The sequence below is a fragment of the Ochlerotatus camptorhynchus genome, unplaced genomic scaffold (genome assembly GCF_037179485.1).
Source record: "Ochlerotatus camptorhynchus isolate MF236.1 unplaced genomic scaffold, CSIRO-AGI_Acam_v1.1 ptg000080l, whole genome shotgun sequence".
Lineage (NCBI taxonomy): Eukaryota > Metazoa > Arthropoda > Insecta > Diptera > Culicidae > Ochlerotatus > Ochlerotatus camptorhynchus.
The window spans coordinates 1,629,528-1,646,453 of NW_027040570.1; the positions used below are offsets into that span (position 1 = coordinate 1,629,528).

Genomic DNA, 16,926 nt, shown 5'->3' on the forward strand with positions numbered 1-16,926 from the left:
GTCGGCTATTATAATTACTAAATTATTTATTAGTTCGTTATTCGTAGAAATTTTTTGGATGTTTTATTTTTGGTATTTTACCATGAACACCACATTTAGCTTGTCATTCATGCAGTTATCACACCTGAATTTGGTATTCATATGGTATTTCCTTCTGCCCGAGTACCACCGCGCACGCATCGATACCGGGTAGGGTAAGTGCAATGACGTGCTCGCCTTTACGACTTAGCCCATATGTAATCCCGAAGAAGGCCAGCCATTTCGCTGGGCCCTTATCTCGACTCATTAAAAATGAATTATCGTAAATTTTTGCCACTTAACCTGTGCCACCAACGCTGCTGCTGCTGCTGCTGCTCAATCAACCACCTCCGAGCCCATCGGCAGAGCTCAGAGACAAACGTCGTCATGGTCGTCGTCGTCGTCGGTGACAGTCGATGATGGCGATGATGATGATGATGATTACGATGATGGGCGTGCGGACCGATAAATAAATCAAATTTTATCGTTTCACCACCAACCCATAGCAGCTGGTGGGGACCGATCAAAGCCCAGGTGAGTGACCACTAAGATGCGAAAGTTAATTTAATTATTTAATTAAAAATACCGCAATGTATTGAAGCCGGGTCGATAATAAAAATAAAGGATTACTGATTACGCCAGTACGTTCCATTTCGATTATTTTTTTTATTCATCTATATGGGTGAGTCCCATATGACAGATGGATTGACAAAACCACGCTCATCGGGGTAGGTCTGTACAATGGGGCAAGATGTTGACGTTTTTTCAATTTGTCCTATTACAGATAGCCGAGGTTAATTGCTAAGTGACGATTGGCTTATTTCAATGGATGATAAATAACTGTTTGACGATTCAAAGCTTATGCTGTGTGGGGAAAACCTTGAATTAAGCACACACTGGTAACGTGACTGCATTTCCGTGCATGAAACATTATTGATATCATTCACATTTGATTTAAAATTTAGTCATTTACACCTTACATAAACAATTACAATCATACATATATATTAGAGTGATGCAAAGGTTGAAATTTTTGCTCCACAATACTTAAACGATTCCAAACTAACCTGACTAACCTCTCAAAATTTGAACCCATTTGGTGAGAAACTGAGATGGCACAAACCATTTGAAGTTTGTATGGGAATTACTATGGTAAAACCAAGATTTTTGTTCATGTCTATCTAATAATTCACCAAATCGGTCTGCTTCAAAAACTTTCAACTGTACTTGTGGGAAATTTTCCCAGCTACAACTTTGCTGAGGTTCACTTTTTGATTAAATGCAAGGATCGAAAATTATCCATGGTTGAATGCGCTGATGTCTTATGATCATGCTCAATCAACTGCTCAGCAGGCAACATTGGTGTTTCTGGGGCGTTGAATAGGACACACAAATCATGGCTACTATGTCACACTGCAAAATACAGTGTTGCCTACAGAGCAGCTGCTTGATCATGTCATAAGTTTACCAGTCTCTTAAATAATTAATAACTTTTTCCTGTCTCGTTTAACATAGAAACGATCTTGAGCAAAGTTGTAGCTGAGAAAATTTTATATAAGAATGTCTATCGAACTGTTTCGCAGCTCAATATGGAAAAAAGACTAGAAGGCAAAGAACAAAAAGTTGAGATTTCCCATAGTAATTTACATGTAAACTTCAAATGGCTTGTGCGAAGTCTGTTTCTAACCAAATGAGTTGTAATTTTGGGAGGCTAATCAGGACCCGATTTGAAACCATTTAAGCACTGTGGAGCGAAAAAGTCAAATTTTGCATCAGTCTAATATATATGCTGTTTTGATGCACCATCAATGTAGAGTAAGTAATTTTGAGAGGAAATGTCATCCAAACCGTTTGTTTACGTCATAACGACGATTTTAAAAGCTCAAAATAATGTATTAGCAAATCAAAGTTAGCCCCCGCGGAGAATAGAAGAACTATGAAAGTGATGATGATTTCAATTTTTTTTTCACTGTTAGGTATACGATTCGTTTTATTATGCCGGGTATTTTGCAAATGGATCATTTTTTTTTAATCTGATTGCTGCTACGATGGTAGAAAAGTTGAAAACTATGTACAAAAACTAAAAAGGGAAAAGTAATTAAATTATTTTATTAGATGTCTATTAAGTACCCCTTAAGTTTTATACTAACGTAGGAATAACCAGATTGTATTTAAATTATGTGTTCGCAAAAGAAATGCATTTTAATATTCCACCGTGCAAAAATTTGAAATCATCATCAGTTTTATAGTTCTTCTATTGTTCACGGGGGCCAACTTTGATTTGCCAATATTTTACTGCAAATGTGATTGATAGGGGAAGTGGGGATGAAATAAGAATAGTGGGGTTAAAGTGAACAATTGAAGATTGTAAGTGTTTATTCATTCAAATATCTATCAATTCAACGCACAGGTCTTTCAACCAATGTACCTTTTACATTTGAATTAATTTACAATTGAAAAGGGCCTACGATGGAAAACTCTAGTAATTCCCATTCCCAAAATTAAAAGCCCCAAGACAGCAAAGGATTTCAGGAAGATTGTATTAGCTAGCATCGGTTACAAAATTTATGCGAGCTGGATTCTAGGTCACCTGATTGAATGTACCAGCCCTATCGGATCTCATCAAGCAGGCTTTTTAAGTTAACGTTCAACGATGGACCACATCTTTGCTGCACGCCGCATTTTGGAAGAAAAATGGAATGCGGGCGACGATATAATGGTGATGGCTTTAGATATTCAAAAAGCATTTGACAATATCAGCCTTACAGCACTTCCAGTCATTCTTACGGGTAAAGGAGCATCTAAAGAACTGACCAATTGAATAACGAGATGCCTCAATATGGAGGAGCAACAGATTCTTTGGAAAGGACAAAAGACAGCTCCAAAAAATCGAATGAAAGGGGTTAAACAGGAATGCCCTCTTTCTCCCTATATATTCGATCTCATAATGGAAGAAGTACTTATAACAGTCGAGGATGAGTTGGATGATTTGCTCAAACTTAATCAGTCCGGTAAGCTCAAATTTCCTATTATTCTGGTGTATGCGGATGATATTCTGATAATTGCCAGAACAGTAGAGGAATTAGATAAGCTATTACCAGTGCTCCAGAACTACTTGGGAGAAGTCAACTTAAAGTTGAATGAGCAAAAATGTCAAGTAAAAATAAGATCACCTGTAGGAATATCACCCTCAGAATTAGTTATTGCTGGGCATGTTTACAAAACAACATCTTCGTTATTTTACCTTGGAGTACCGATCACGGAACGACTTCACCGGAATTTAACCACCCGAAAGCGCTCAAGAGATGCAGTTATTACCTCAAAAAACATACTAGATTTCCGAAAGAAGAGAAGACCAACAATGAAAATGGGCATGATACTATTCGAGACGGTTATTGCACCAACTATGGTGTATGGTACTCAAGCCTCAGTACTTACAAAGAGGTCAAGAAAGTCTCTCAGGAGGTATCAGAAGCAAATATATGGGCAGATAAAGGCACTCTGCAAACCCGAGACAGGCACTAACTCCACTTGTGAACCAAAATCGGTCACAAAATGGATCAGGATACTACAGCTGAGATATTGGGGACACATAGTTCGTAGACCTGATAATCACCTTTTAAAACTAGCTGCTGAGTACAGATTGCCTTATAAGAAGCGCGACAGACCTGCATTCACCTGGTGGGATACCATAGCCCAGAACATGTGGAGATTTGAAAATATGTCTGTGGATGATTGGTATAGCATCGTATAAAGTAGGGAGGAAAGACAATACAGGAGCTACATAAATTACCAGAATCAGGCTCAGACGAAGGCTAGAAATCTAAATGGATCAATTTCGAGACATACTTGCGCCAGGAGGAGCAGTGGTTTAGGAACATACGTACTAAAGTGAGTCAGGAGAAATTTGGTGAAGAACTCTCATTGACGAATGGTTGTAATTTAAGTACAAGACACGCATTTTACAAAATGTAGATGCATGAAACGAGATTGATTATCTTTAGGGTGTGGAAAGCGAGGAAAGAAGGTTTCTGTCAATGTCATCGATAATACTCGGAAGTGGCTGCCAAGCACCGGATCTGTCACTGTCAATGTCAATGTGAATATATACCTACATTCATAAACTAATCCCCAGTCATCAGCTTATTATTTTTCAGCAAGCTTGGTATTGCGGAAGCCACCTGGATGATTCATTTTCCTTGTAATTAGTTAAAATTAGTATTTAGTTGAAAGTAGCAATAATAATAAGTAAGTAAATTATTTCAGTACCTTGTAATTAGTTTACATTAGTACTTAGTTGAAAGTAGCAATAAGTATAAGTAAGCCCATTTTTTATTTTTTTTTTATTTTTTTTTAGTGCCGTAAGTAATTATGTAAGTACCGTATCGTGGTAATATGTTATCACCACTAATCAGTTAGTGTATAATTTTGTTGGATTTTTATTTTTTATTTTTTATTTTAAGATAACATTTAGTCATAACTTAACTACAATAACTCATTAGATTAACTACAATGACTCATTAGCTATAAAACATAAATATTAATATGTAGGTATACGTGGTAGATATGTTGTATGTAGAAGGTAAGTTGTATAATAGTGAGGATATCCCGAACATAGCTATATTCTGACTTTGTAATTCTTAATTTTTGTCCATGCTCTCCCAGCATAAACCATTTTCATTCACGTTAGATGCTATATATATAGATATATCCTTGTATCCGGATATCCTTGTGAAATTCTCTAAATCATTCTATTACAGCTAATCCTGATAACAATGGCATTTCAACGATGGAGAAACTTATTTCTACAAAGGCTAATGATTCTTAAGCTGTTGATAATCTCAGCTGACACTAAGAATACGTATTTTTTGTCTTTCAGAACGCAGGAAGTCAGGATGGACAAGAGGCAATGCCGCACTTGTTGCATGAAAGTGGATTATCAATCGTATCTTGCCTAAATTTAATGTTTTTCCAGATTTTTCTAGTTGAATTTATATTTTTATTGAGCTCACTATCTGATTTATTGTTATTGTATTTTAAAATGTTTGAATGTGTTATTGTTGACAATCTGAAAAGACGTGAAGGTTTTGGGTAATACTAGTTTAGAGTGTTATGTATATCGCGATTTTATCGCGATCTGTCAAATAGTTTTCAAGATGCATTCGAAACAAGAAGAGCTACGCCAGCAAATCTTGTGAGCGCGGTGATCGATAATCCTGGTCTGTCGCACAGATGGATCGGTAAAAGGCTTGGAATCCACCATTCCACCTTGTCCCGCGTTGTGAAGATGTTCCAGGAGACTAAGACCATCGAGCGGCGCGCTGGAAGCGGCCGAAAACCGAAAACGGAATACCCAGAGAAGGTGCGGAATATAAGGCAGTACTTTAAGAATAACCCGAACCTTTCCACCCGAGACGTGGCCAAAAAGGTCAATTCGTCGAAGTGGTTCGTCCAGCAGACCATGAAGCGGGCTGGGCTACGTGTTTTTAAGGTCAGGAAGGCGCCAAGCCGGACTGACAAGCAAAACACGGTGGCCAAATTGCGTGCGCGGAAGCTGTACCGTGAGTGGCTGGTCAAGCCAGGCTGCCTCGTCATGGACGACGAGACATACATCAAGGCGGACACCAAACAAATCCCCGGCCTCGAGTTTTTTGTCGGTACGTCCCGCATGGAGGTTCCGGAAAAGTTCCGGAAGAGAAAGATGGACAAATTCGCGAAGAAGTACCTGTTGTGGCAGGCGATCTGCGAGTGCGGACGGTACAGCAAGCCGTTCGTTGCAACCGGCACCGGCAGATTTGTCGAGAGGAATGCTTGCAGAAGCGCTTGCTGCCCTTCCTTCGCTCTCATCGTGGTTCCACGCTGTTCTGGCCGGATCTCGCTTCGTGCCATTACGCCAAGCCTGTAATGGATTGGTACGAAGCGAAAGGCGTTAATGTCGTCCCGAAGGAGGCGAACCCGCCAAATACACCAGAACTTCGTCCGATCGAAAAGTTTTGGGCGATAATGAAGAAGAAGTTGAAGAAAAGCGGAAAAACATTCAAACCCGATGAAGCTTTGAAGAAAAACTGGGAGAAATTGTGTAAGGAAGATGGGCAAAGCCTCACCCAAGATCTCATGAGCAGTGTTAAGAGAAATGTACGAGCATTCAGCTTGGGGGAGGAAATTCAATAAATAAATTATGCCAAAACATAGCTAATATATAATTATTTAATCCCTGGAAATTTGAGAAGTATCCGATTTAAAATGAATTTTTGGTGATCATTTTTGTGTGTCTCATTTTTTTCCGAGTCCAGTCTTTAAACAAATCGTTTTTTGATACCATTGTATAGCTTGAGCTTGGATGATCGTACATTTCAGCAGTTGCTACTCGGTGAGTGACAAGAACCAGCGAAATTGCACATAGATCCAAACGAATGGGGCCTGGGATGAGCTATCCATTCTCTATGTACACGTTTCGATGGTTCAATACTTTATATGGTCAATAAAGGCGCCGGCCACGTTCTTACGGTCATCGGGGGAAGGGAAGGATTGTTAGTTCGACAACCGTTATTACTAGAGACCGAATACACCTCTGCATCTCCACGGTTGTCACAGGAGGGACGTTTAGTAGGGAGGATAAATGGGATCTGGAATCACTTTGGAAAGTGACGCGGTCTTTTAAAGCCTGACAATAAAATAATGCAATCCTACGAGCTCAGTTGTGTAAGGGGCTTGGGATTAAACCCATGATTTTCTGCCCAGTAAGCAAAAACACGGCTACCATTAGGCCACCGAGCCGACTTTTATCACATAAAACTAATACGACTGACAAAAAAAAAATGCATATATCAACACTTACATACACATTGTAGACTGCCAGCGAAAATGGTAATTTTTAGTTTCGCTAACAAACCATATACAAACTGTTTATTGCCTCGAAAAATGACCCTTGAGACCTTGAGCTCAATCGGACATGATTTAGGGGTGGCGCAAACGCGTCAAAGTTTGACTTTTTTCACTCTCGAAAATCTCCCAAGGGGGGGGGGGGGGGCATGAAATTTCGGAAATCAAAATGTTTTTTTGATGAAAAATGTCTTAAAAATGCATGAAACGTCAAGATTTGGTGTTATCTCGAAAAAAATTTTTTTTTTTATAAATCAACTTTTTGGAACTTAGATTTTTTTTTCATGAGTTCTATATGGAATATAGAAGATTGATGAGTCGGCTTCTAAAACTGTTCACAATTGTCTCCAACCTGCTTATATATCGAATTAAACCACCATTTAGGATCTAATACGAATTAATTCACTAGGGTGGTCCAATTATTCTTCATTAGGGTGGTCCAAAAATTCAAAAACATATGAAAAACCACAACTTTTCATCAGAAATTCCTAAAATCAACTGTAAAAATATCTTGAATTGCGTTCATCTGTTTTTTTTTTTTGGGAATCATGAGTTTTACACACGAGGAACATTTGCCTGAAAAGATGAAAAAATACTTGCTTTATACTTTGCCATATATTTCCTTATTAGCTACACCAAATCAGATTTCCTGGTACTCTTATAATTTTTTCGATGATCTTCAACTAATTGTAAAATGCACTGCTTTTGATCTTCATCCGTTGATAGTTTTGAATTGTATGTTTTAATCAATGCTATACCACGCCCTGCATTATCATTAATTACTTCCAAACATTGAACCCGTCTTTTGGCACTTTTAAACTCGATGGAACTACTCCACTGCTCCATATCGGCATTCAGCAACGACTTCGGAATTTGGAGAGCTTTGAATAAGTGTTCAATACCACTGCTGCCTTGTACAAACGAGTGTAGTTCAATCGTTGAAATATCGTTGGATTCAACAATGGATCTGGCTGTAATGTTTTTATGAGTATCTGTAAAAAAAATCATTAGAAAATTAAATGCAAATGTATCAATTAAAGGATTTACCTGATAGAAGTAAGGCTTCGATGACCTTTTTCTTAACCGGGAGGTCTACATTTTCGTCGAACAGCCATAGTCCGATAAGGCTGTTGTCCAAATATTGCAAGTGAATTAAAATTCCTTTATGTACTGCTTTCACAACGTCTTCATCAACAGTTTCATATTCCTTCAATATTTTTAACAGGTTCAGATCGTTGTTGGGTGCCATCGCAGCACACGGAGAAAGAAACCAACTTTTCAAATAAATTTTTACAATGAACATACAAAATCGAGCTAGTTGATTTTTAGTTTTATCTGGTAAAGCAAATTCATGCCGAAGAATAAACATTTTCAAAGAATAAATGATTTAGGCCATCCACCTTGCATTGTGGAACGCACCAGGAGCTCTTATTTGTAATTTTTCATCGATTTTTCCACCCAAATATAAAATGGCAAGTTGTAGAACCTTTCGGTAATCACCACGGTGGTGTTGCTCTCTAATTTGTTTTTCATAAAACTCCAATAACGCCAATCTTTATATTTCCGAAATAGCTATTTAAAAAAATCATTATCCATACCTGAGTGGTATGAAGTCTTTTCCAAAATGTGCCATTTTGATTGGAATTCCTTAAAAATCTCAACATTTGGAGACTTTGACGTTTCAAATTTCAGAATTTTAAAAGCTTTGCCAAGTAGCATGTATGTGGTGTCTACAAGGGCGGCCTATAAGCTGCTTCTTAAACAATTTGTCCAGGTACTGACACGCACCTTTTTTTCTACCGGTGTTTGATGCAGTAGTATCAAAAGATGTAAACATAATTCTGACAACAAATGAGGTGAACATACAAGATTTAAGATCATACCTGTCCGCAAGCCCCCATTCGACGACTGCATTGTACACCGCTTCTGCCAATAATTTGCTAATGCCTTCGCCTGATACAACTATGGCCAAGCGCTCGGTTTTTGGTAGAGCTTTGGATGGTAATATGTTAGGTAGCAGTTTAGAATCCCAATGTACTGTTAAATTTATATCTGGCTTAAACGACACTTTTAAATCATGTTGCATTTGTAAGCGAATTCCTGCTCTGGCGATTCTGACAGATTCCTTGTTCAACAATAATGATGAAACATCGTGCCTTAAAGCTTTAGCGATCGATGATATTAGAAACACAGCATTTCGATCACTCACTTTACAGCGGTTCAATGCAGCAGCTACCTCAACTGTAACAACTCGCATCAGTTGCGATATACGTGTCAAAGCTGATTTTGCAGAACCTAGAATGTTCAAAATATATTAATATGGATGGTAATAGGTGTATAATCTAAAAGAAAAAAAAAACATTAGTAAAACATCACAACGTACCTGTTTTTGGAGAAGCTCTTTCGGATGTACTAGGCGAGTACACTGACCCAGCCTGGCTGCCGTTTTGTGATGATGTTTCAATTGAGGTTGCACTACAAATTTGATCCGGTCTTTGGCTTGACCCTTCTTCCTCAAAATCGCTACACGAAATGGTTTCATTGGTAGGGAGAACCTCAATTTCTTCTTCAAGATGAGCTTGTTCCCGCTGTTTTTGCAAGTATTGCATCGCCTGCTGTTCTTCACGGGTTTTTGCCTTAAAATTCTTCCCGATATCAAACAAACTTCGCAATGATCCATGAAATGTTTTCCTTTTTTCGACGTCTTTCTTAGCCATTCTAAGTTTGCATTTTAATAAGGCTTTCCAGGTATTGAAAAATAGCAACAGTTTTTTCTTTATGCTTACTTCATTTACCAAATGTGTTAAGTTTTTTTTTCTTCCAAGCATCCTTTAATTCCTTTATTGTTAAGAAGGCACTAAGCTTACAACTTTTTTTTTTCAGCACGCAAATGAAACATATATTTACGAAAAACTTCACTATACGTCGGTAAGTTAACAGAATGGCCGAGCGACGGCAGATATTCTCCAACTAGCCAAATGTCAACCATTTTTAACAAACTGTCGTACTATTCTCTATCAGTTCTCTGCTTGTTGTCTTCTTCAAACGCACTACTGATTGATCATACATCCTAAGATCGCATCCTTTTTTATACTAAAGCATAGGTAGAAAAAGCCAAGGTAGAAAAATTTACGTAGAAATAAGTACTTGAGACCGTTGCTTGCCTGTAGGAGAACACTGTTAGTGTGTGTGTTTTTTTAATGAATACCCAAAAGGAAGCCAGATAAACAATATGCTTTATGCGGGTACTTTTTTGGCACCTCTATAGGGTAGGAATTTAAAAAAAAAACACATATAAAGGAATCCTGATGAATGTGGGCGTCTTAGTGGAATACCTGTATAATGAGAGAGAGAAGGATTAGTATTTTCCATTTAATTCCACTACTTTATTTGCTTATCCTTGACAGATACGCGTATTTCGTCTACAATGTGCAGACTTCTTCAGTGTCTTGTACTAATACTCGACTACTCGAGTATTAGTACAAGACACTGAAGAAGTCTGCACATTGTAGACGAAATACGCGTATCTGTCAAGGATAAGCAAATAAAGTAGTGGAATTAAATGGAAAATACTAATCCTTCTCTCTCTCATTATACATATAAAGGGTTGTCCCGTATTAGGTGGAGATTTTAAAAAGTCATTGTACTTTCGTCAGATTGTACTGTAAACTAAACAGCACTAACGGTTGTCCTGTACAATTTTCGGAATTATTCTACGATTTATTTCTGTCTATGCTTCTATTTTACGTGGTCTCAGATACTAAAAAGTAATATCATCAAATGTTTTGAAGTTTGGATTCTTAAAAATTCCAAAACACAACATGATGATATTTTCAGATACATGCGTTTGGTAAAAAGTATTGGTTTTTACAAACCTATTTTGATTTTTGGACCACCCTAATGAAGAATAATTGGACCACCCTAGTGAATTATTTCGTATTAGATCCTAAATGGTGGTTTAATTTGATATATAAGCAGGTTGGAGACAATTGTGAACAGTTTTAGAAGCCGACTCATCAATCTTCTATATTCCATATAGAACTCATGAAACAAAATTCCCAGAAAGTCGATTTTTGAAAAAAAAAAAAAAAAAATTTCGAGATAACACCAAATCTCGACGTTTTATGCATTTTTAAGACATTTGGCATAAAAAAAAAATCGATTTCCGAACTTTCTAATACCCCCCCCCCCCCCTGAGGAGATTTTCGAGAGTGAAAAAAGTCAAACTATGACGCTTTTGCGCCACCCCTAAATCATGTCCGATTGAGCTCAAATTTTGCATAGGGTCATTTTTCGAGGAAATAAACATTTTGTGTATGGTTTGTTAGCGAAATTTGATGGTCAAATTTTTCCCATACATTCATTGGCAGTCTAATACACATACAGTGAAAGATGGAGAGCTTCCACCGCAGGGGAACTCTCCGTCGGAGTAGGCTGAATCCATCGCCGGAGGTTAGCTGAGTAGACCGTGAATTCGCTGGGGCTCACAAAATGGAGGGACGATCAGCGAACTATTTTGACGACCAAAACGACAGCCGGAGAAAGGATCAATCGCACTTTCAGGTATCTTAAGAGGTTAAATAAGAAGACAAACCTCGGTCAAATAGGGTTCAAATTCGTTTGGATGAGTGGATACCTAATAGCTCTGGTCCCTCAATGATTCCTGGAAATCTGCCTGAAGATTCTACAAGTGTCGTTCGTAACCCTCCTACCTTGAGTGAGGTGCAGCAGATCATCAACAGCATGAAGAACGGAAAGTCTCCTGGAATAGATGGTCTCTATTCCGAATTTTTCAAATACTGCGATGAGCGAACGATTCAAGAGTTCCACAGCCTTCTAGTGAGAGTTTGGAATGAAAACAAGTTGCCCGAGGAGTGGAAGAGAGTTCTGGTAGTTCCAATACCAAAGGTTAGGAACGCTAAATCGGTGGATGAGTATAGGCGTATTAGCCTAAGCTGCACAGCATACAAGGCGTATGCGTCTTGGATTCTACAGCAACTTCAAGGATCAATTGAGTCAATAGGACTTCACCAAGCTGCATTTCTTCCGGAACGGTCAACAACTGATCACTTACAGGATTCTGCAAGAACGATGGAATGGTGGGAGACCTCTTCTATTGATGTCCCTTCGTTCGATCAAGTATCTCTTGATGCACTACCTCTGGTTTCCTCTCCTTTTCTTCTCCGTTTTTTGATACCATTGTATAGCACCGCTAAATGGCTACCAGTCGTATATGAATGTTCCACATTATCAATAAAAATCAGGGGCTGTTCATAAACTATGTAGACAGTTTAGAGAGGAGGGGGTGGCAATCATCCACGGTCCATAACAATTTAAAAAAAATGTACGGACAATTGTCTACGCAGTGGGAGGGGGAGGGGTCAAGAATCCCAAAAAACTGTCTACGGAGCTAATGTACAGCCCCTCATTAAAAATAACTTGAACGAAATTTTTCAAATCACTCATAAGCCCACATGCTAAAACGGCCTAAGATATATATTTTTCGTTCCATTAGGTTCCATTGATAAGTCTAGTGTCGTAGAAGGGCCGAAGACTGAAAATTTTCAAATCAAGGCTAGGCCCTACTGCTTGAGGCAGGGCCGATGATTTGTTTTGCATTTATTGACGTTAAAAAAAAGGCTTAGAAAAGTCCCTACCATTTCTGATGACAAGCACAACGGCTTAACAAATAGGGCCTAACCATGAAAAGATTCACTAAAAGGCTTTTTATTTATAAAATTAAAATGTTATAGATTTTCATGTATGTTTGAAAACTTTTCGCATAGTTTGAATGTTTTTTTTTCTTTGATTTGTTTTCCGTCGATCTTGTTTTCCATGCTGAGCACCAATGCTACCGACGCCAGGGAGGCAGCTCCCACACCTGGACCCTACCTATCGACCCATCAACTCATGAACCGGGGACCAACGGCTTTACTTCCCCGAAGGAAGGCGTGATCAGAGATGTTATGCCTCAGAACATCCCGGCGGCACCGACTGGGATTGAACCCAGCCCTGCTGGGGTGAGAGGCAATCACGCTTACCACTAGATCAGCGGCACCGCTAAGATCCATGTTCGCCGTGGTTTATTTTGAGGCTATAGGGAATGAATCTACCTAATTTTAGTGCTTTGCTCCCAATCGCCACTGGTGACTCCAGGGGGCATGTGTCCCCCCTCCCTCATTTGTCATCAGACACTTTAACCACAAATGTAGCAAGCATATTTTGCCTGTCATAATAAATAGTCTATATTTAACAGCTGGAGCCGTTAATGTCAATCTATATCAAAAATCGCCTTGACCTAAGAGTTCTCACGTTTCCTTTCAAAAAACGAATTCTCACGTGTTGTATCAAATACACTGGAACCTCCATTTACAAACCAAACCGGGAGTTCGTAAATCAAATTAGTGCGTAATAAAAACCACGTTATCGAGTGACGTGTAGGGACCGGAAATCGATGTGTGGCGTATTTTGCAATCCAAGATGACGGCATCCGGTTACAGAAAACCTGGAAAATAATGTCAAATATCCCACAATATGGGGTATTTTTTTGGAATCAGGGTGACGCGAGCAACTGGAAATCTATGCCTGAGCATCCGTTGCATTGTAGTTTCAATCAAAGACGGTTCGCTTAATGGGGATGAACATAAACTAGTAAACAACACTGTTTGCAGTGTCCAAATGTAATGAACCTCCGGCTTTTGATAAAAGATAATCGGCTGTAGTCGATTACTGGATCCGAGTGTAGGTAGCCAAGTATCAGGTCCAGCAACTTGCAATTCCTTGGCGCGAATACGACTCTCCGCTTTCGAAAACGCATGTCAGCGGCAAATAGCAACCAATACAGCAGCATGACGTACAACCAATATCCCTTGGAGGATGGAACGCAGTTCTCGCAGGGCTTCTTTTGCATAGATGGTCTGATTCCTTTTGAAATGGATAATCATGTTCTTGGCCATCTTCGAAAATAGGAACCGGATTAATAATCAAATAAGCATGAAAAACTCCGAGGAAAAAAACAAACGTCGTCCAAGATGGCGGCATCCAACTATAGAAAAACTGGGAAAACTGTAAAATGCCCTTCAATATGGGTATTTTCGGAATCGGAACGCCGTCTAGAGACCGGAAATCGATGTCTGACGCCAGATTGAAAACAAAGATGGTGGCTTCCGGCTATAGGTTCATTGTGGATTGATTAGAGGAAAAGATTTCGAATTATGGATATAGGAAATTACTGAACATTAAAAGAATAATGCGTGAAGGGACTGATAAAATCAGGTCACTACTGTAGTTTATATTTTAATGGATATTAAGAGACCAAACTTGCTTATATGTATAGGAAAAATCCCAATTTATTCACCTATGGTCTGACCCTATTTACACTCAATATGACTACCAATGATCTTATTTAAAAATTCTCACGTCATTTGATGTGGCACATGATTGATTTAAAAAAAGGCAAATCTGGCCACTTCCCCAGTGCAACCGGAACATATCCGGATTCAGCAAATCTGGTTCAGGGTACTAGATATCATTGTTATTGAACTTGTTTTCGAATTCTGATGTAATTTATTGTGTCGCATGTTGGGTTTTGAACTTACTCATAAGCTGGTTATTTTCCCTGAGACACTGAGAACTTGTTCCGGCCGTATCTCCGGAATTGTATGACCAATTTTGAAACTATTCCGTAGCGATCTATGTAATCATAATCCCGACCAAAGTAAAATATCAAATTGATAACAAGTTCTATGACCCGGTCATCACTTTTTGATAATGTCCTGCAAAATACCTCAGCGGCGAAACCTGCCCAAACATGTTCAAGGAGTTACTGCGCATCGTTCTTGATCTATTTGGATGTGTATAAGAAGCTCAAGTGACGTTCTAGGTCATCCAAAGCATTCTGTAGTTTAGAACATTTGACAACCAAGGCCTGCACAATATCCTCAGCGTCGAAACTTGCTCAAACATGTTCAAAGAGGTTCTGTACATCGCTCATGATCAGTTTGATGTATATATGATGCTCAAGGTTACCAAATTGTCCTTGATCTCAGATCAAATAATGTACCAGGTCAGTCATAACCGGTACAAGGCCCTTACTGCCGTGAGATGACAAAGTGACGTAAACGCCACCATGGTCAATTTTCACTTTTCTTCATATTCATAATCTATACCCTAAGATACACCAGAAAACACTCTCTTCGTGATAAAAATGTGTTTTGGAAGCCTGGAGTCAAAGTGACGTAACCATACATTTTCGGAGAAAGAGTAATATGTTTTCACTGTTTCTACGGATAAGTGACGTCCACCATATAAGAATTTTGAAAATTCAAAAGAAGTTTTAAACAGTGAGGTTCATATTTCCGCTTAATTTTGACATTTTTTAACAGAATGAAATTTTTTTTGGCAAATTTTTATAATTATTGCAAGTTTATGCACCCAGGTCCATGACTATAATGTACATCATTTTCGTTGTAATTGATTGTGTATGAGATGTTCTTGGTTCTCCATGTTGCTTTGGAGTTCAGATTATTTGAGCTACTGGCTCAACCATGAACTGCACGATGTCCTCAGCGACAAAACCTACAAAGACATGTTCATAAAGTTTCTGCGGATCGTTTTTGATTTATTTTGATTTATAATCAAGGTTCTCCATATTGTCTTGAGCTCAGATCAAATGATTTACCTGATCAACCATAACTGATACAAGGTCCTTAGCAACTAAACATCTCCAAACAACATCAATTTAAGGTGTATTAGAAGTTCTAGGTTCTTCAAATTGTTCTAGAGGTCAGATTATTTGATCAACTAAAATCTGCACGATGATCTCACCGACAAAACTTTCCGAAACACGTTTATACAGTTTCTGCTGTTCGTTTATAGTTGATTTTGAGGTGTATAAGATACTCACGGTTCTCCAAATTGTCCTTGAGTTCAGATCAAATTCTCATCCAGGTTCACTGATTCAAAGCCCTTTGTATTAAAACATCTCCAAACAGGGTTAAACATATCATGCATATTATTTACGTTTAATTTCGATATGTTTAAGGCGTTCTTGGTTCACCAAATTGTCCTCAAAACTTGTTAATTAGGCTACCATTTCGCATTTTAGTTTGATTACATTCATAGATCAGGGGGCCTCCATAAGTTCGGTCGGTAGAGCCTGCGACTATAAAGCAAACCATGCTGGAGGCGGCTGGGTTCGAATCCCGGTTGGTCTATATTTAGGATTTCAGATTGGAAAATTTCTCGACTTCCCTGGGCATAGTATATTATTGTACTTGCCACACAATATACACATGTAAAAATCGAACAGGCTTGGAAAGCTTTCAATTAACAACTGTGGAAGTGCATCTAGAGCACTAAGTTGAGAGCAAGCGTTAGGTTACAGTTGGGACGTAATAGCCAAAGAAGATCATAGATAGCACTAACTAGCGGAGGAATTCCGAATTGTTCTGTCCATCATCCAACAGTCCTTGACCTCCTGATCAACATTGCCGAAGAAATCATCCGTCTATATCATCGGTATCTTGAGATACAGCATTCAAATCATGGAAAATTGGAGATTTTAGGGCAAAACTGTGAGAAACACCAACTTACCCTATTGTACTCAAGATGAAACTCACTCCAATCGATTCCTGAGACTTTTTTTTCTATAAGAATAACTATTTTTTAGTCTCTTGTTCCAGCGAGCACCGAAGTTTTTGAATTTTAACACATTGTTTCGATTTTGTCCCCAGTGTGCACTGGTTTAAGAATGTGGCAACACTTCAGAACTTTTTAGGACTAATAAAATCTTTGAGACACATGGTATTAGGATGCATCAAGGCTTAATCGAACGATTTTTTTGGTACATCAATTTCAATAGAAGTATTTAAAATAAAGATTTTTAGAATTTTCAGAGCATTTCCGACTTTTTCAAATGTTATATTTTAACTAACCTGACAACGCTTTCCATTCAGCTAGTGCAGTAGAAAGAACAGAGCGGAACACTGAAGAAAGAAAGTCAACATCCCACCACATTACATTCTG

At 38.5% G+C, this 16,926-nt stretch overlaps 1 protein-coding gene and 1 long non-coding RNA gene across 3 annotated transcripts in view; both read left to right on the forward strand.

The window, feature by feature from the left end:
- The window catches only part of al (aristaless), a 258,178-nt gene that overhangs the window by 64,954 nt on the left and 176,298 nt on the right, over window positions 1–16,926 (forward strand). The gene's annotated exons all lie outside the window — the stretch shown is intronic.
- Window positions 14,740–15,107, forward strand: LOC135697927 (uncharacterized). The gene is made up of 2 exons (XR_010517452.1): window positions 14,740–14,875; window positions 14,924–15,107. It is a non-coding gene; the product is annotated as an uncharacterized LOC135697927 (long non-coding RNA).